The sequence below is a fragment of the Chrysochloris asiatica genome, unplaced genomic scaffold (assembly GCF_000296735.1).
Source record: "Chrysochloris asiatica unplaced genomic scaffold, ChrAsi1.0 scaffold00042, whole genome shotgun sequence".
Classification (NCBI taxonomy): Eukaryota; Metazoa; Chordata; class Mammalia; order Afrosoricida; family Chrysochloridae; genus Chrysochloris; species Chrysochloris asiatica.
The window spans coordinates 8,798,981-8,801,876 of record NW_006408560.1 but is presented as its reverse complement, the minus strand read 5'-3'; positions in this window follow the sequence as shown (position 1 = coordinate 8,801,876).

The following is a 2,896-nucleotide window of genomic DNA, read 5'->3' as shown; positions in this document are numbered from 1 at the left end:
ATGGCTTGGGTCAGGTGCACCTTAGTCCTCAAGCTGACATCTTTGCTCTTCAACACTTTAAAAAGGTCTTGTGCAGCAGATTTGCTTAATGCAATTCATTGTTTGATTTCTTGACTGTTTTATAAAGATAGCATATTCAATTGTTTTATGTAGAGCTGCTAAGCTTTGGGTGCAGAAAAATAAGAAAGAAGGAAAGCTTAGAGGTAGTGAGCAGAGAAAACATACTGGAAGAACTAGGGCTTAGAAGTTCCCTTTTCTCCTGAAGAGAAAATACATTGGGCCTATGAGTCATCTTTATCTCATAGAGCTCCGTCATCCATAGCCTGCAAGAGCATCAAAGATGTGCCCACAGTCACTCAGCAAGAAGCATCTCCTGAGAGCTTCTTATTCTATTCTACTTATTCTACCCTAAACCCAACCTCTCCTCAGATGGAAGTCTTCAATCTAGGGACCATGAACTAAGCAAGGGGTTGGAGGTATTTTGCTGCCTACAAGCTGTCTCCCCAATTACTGACTAGGAGGAGGAGTGAGGTGGGGCTCATTATAATTCATTTTTGTGAATGTTTAATATTTCAATTAATATGATTAGCCCCAAGCCTGAATGAGCAGCATGGTGGCAGATCTGCTGACAAGACACAGAGTAATGAGATCAACAGGGCCTTGGGGTCTTCCTAGGCTCCATCCTCAGAGGGCATGATCTGTTTAGCATCTCCATAAATACTATGATCAGATTATAGGGAAAGAAAAAGAGTTGTAGGAGTGGGGTAGGTGAGTGGAAAGTTACTTTCCAGATGTGTTCTTACTTCTTGTTTCTCTGGCTCTGCCATCACACCTCATCTTCTGTCTCCTCTCATCTTAGGGAAACTTTCTGGGTGGACCTGGGCATCCATACCATCATGAGTAATCATTTCTTTGAACATGCACACATATACTCACTCAAACATATACCCCTGCCAGAATGTTGTTCCAGGCCTCAGAAACATAGGCTAAGGAAGGATAGACTGTGGTCAACAAGGAATCAAGCAATAGAAAAAAACTGCCTCTCATTCAGGGTTCAAATGAAGATATAAGAGGAAGAAAAAACAGGCATAACCACCTCTCCCCCTGATTCTCAAGAGGGTCATTTGATGTAGGAGTTAAATGTGAAGACTCAAAAGCCAGACTGACAATCCAGACTTCACTCTCCGTGGAACCTCTTACTAGCTGTACAGCCTTAGTCAAGTTGTTTAATCTCTCTGTGCTTTGGTTTCCTAGTTTTTATTTGAGCCTACTTTGTAAGGCTGCGCTGAGGGTTAAATGAGTTAGTAAATATAAAGTACTTGGAACACAGCCTAGGACACCGTAAGTACCATATAAGTGCTGGTTGATACTATTATTTCACTTCCAGAAGAGGATCCTGCGTGCCATGATAGCTAAGGATTGGCCAGTTAGGACATATTTCAGAAATGACAGTACCACTGTGGAGATTTCAGCCACACATTGGGATGAAGGAGGAATGACAGAGAACCCCAGTTGATGGGTGAGCATTTTGTACAAGAGTAGAGCTACAGCTGCTGAGGCAGTTTGATGAGAATCATGCATTGAGATGTCCCAGGCTTGGGTTACAAAGCTGAAGATCACCCAAAGTATTGTTTAGGGGGAATGGTGGTTGTGGTGATGTGCCGTGGGGTCGGTTCCGACTCATAGCCACCCTGTACAGGGTTTCTGAGGGTGTAAATCTTTACAGGAGCAGAAAGCCTCATCTTTCTCCCGTGGAACAGCTGGTAGTTTCGAAGTGCTGACCTTAAGGTTCACAGCCTGATTCGTAACCACTACGCTACCAGAGCTCCTTATTTAGGGGGACTAGTGGCCTCCAAATATACTTCCCCCACCCCTCTTTACTATCTAACACAATTAAAGAGGCCCTGCTCAAAGAACTGAATGGAAGGAAGAAGCAAAGAAGCAAAAGAGTAATTGGGCTTCCTTTGCCCTGAAGGAGAGATCTTAACAGCTGTGACTTTTCCTAAGGAGTCAGGGATCCTCTATCTACTCTCGTCAGAGGTTCTTTGCAGGAACTGTTTATTCCAGAAATACTTGTTAAGCACCTACTACGGATGAGCAAGACATTGTGCTAGACACTGGAAACGGTGATATGCTGAATTAAACGGTGTCCTGGTCTTCAAGGAGCTTACAAGCAAGACACTCGCGCCCGCTGCCGCCGCCTCCCTGCCCACGCATTTACACACACAAACCCTCCAGAAGGAGAGAAGGGGGAGTTAGCAAATGCCAGAAAGCTTTCGTTTCTCTTGGTTCCTTTTCTGGAAAATAGTCAGCTCCTGTAGGCACTCACCTCATCCTCCTCTCTCCTCCCCACCCCCTTCCCGTTTTTCCACTCCAGGTCCCTTCTGCCCTTTCCCCCTCAGGCTCTACGACCTGCTTCCCTCTTCGTCTACTCCCCTCTTCTCTCTCAACCAACCCATCTGCCCTGATTCCATCCTCTCTCCCCCAGTTTCGTCCCTTGGCTCCCCACTCTCCGGCTCCCCAGATGCTTGCTCCCCGCTCTTCCTCTCCCCACCCCCTCCCCCCAAGCTCCCCTCTTCTGGGTCTTCTCTTCCAGCACCGGGGACAGCTCCAACCCCCGGAACAATGGACCCCGCCTTAGGGCTCCTCTATAAATTCTCCATCTTCGTGCTTTACCCAACTCCTGACTGGGGAGTAAGATGGGGGAAGGGTTATTATCAACAGGACCAGCTGCTCTTCTGGGGCGGTAAGAGAGTGAGGCAGGATGGAGATATAAAGAGGGCGTGGCTCATGCCTGGATTGTGCGTTCCTCTCCAGGGTAGAGAATTTGTATTCCACCCCTGAGACTGACATCATTGATGTCAGGGGAAAGGAGGTGGGAGTGGGGAGAGGGGTG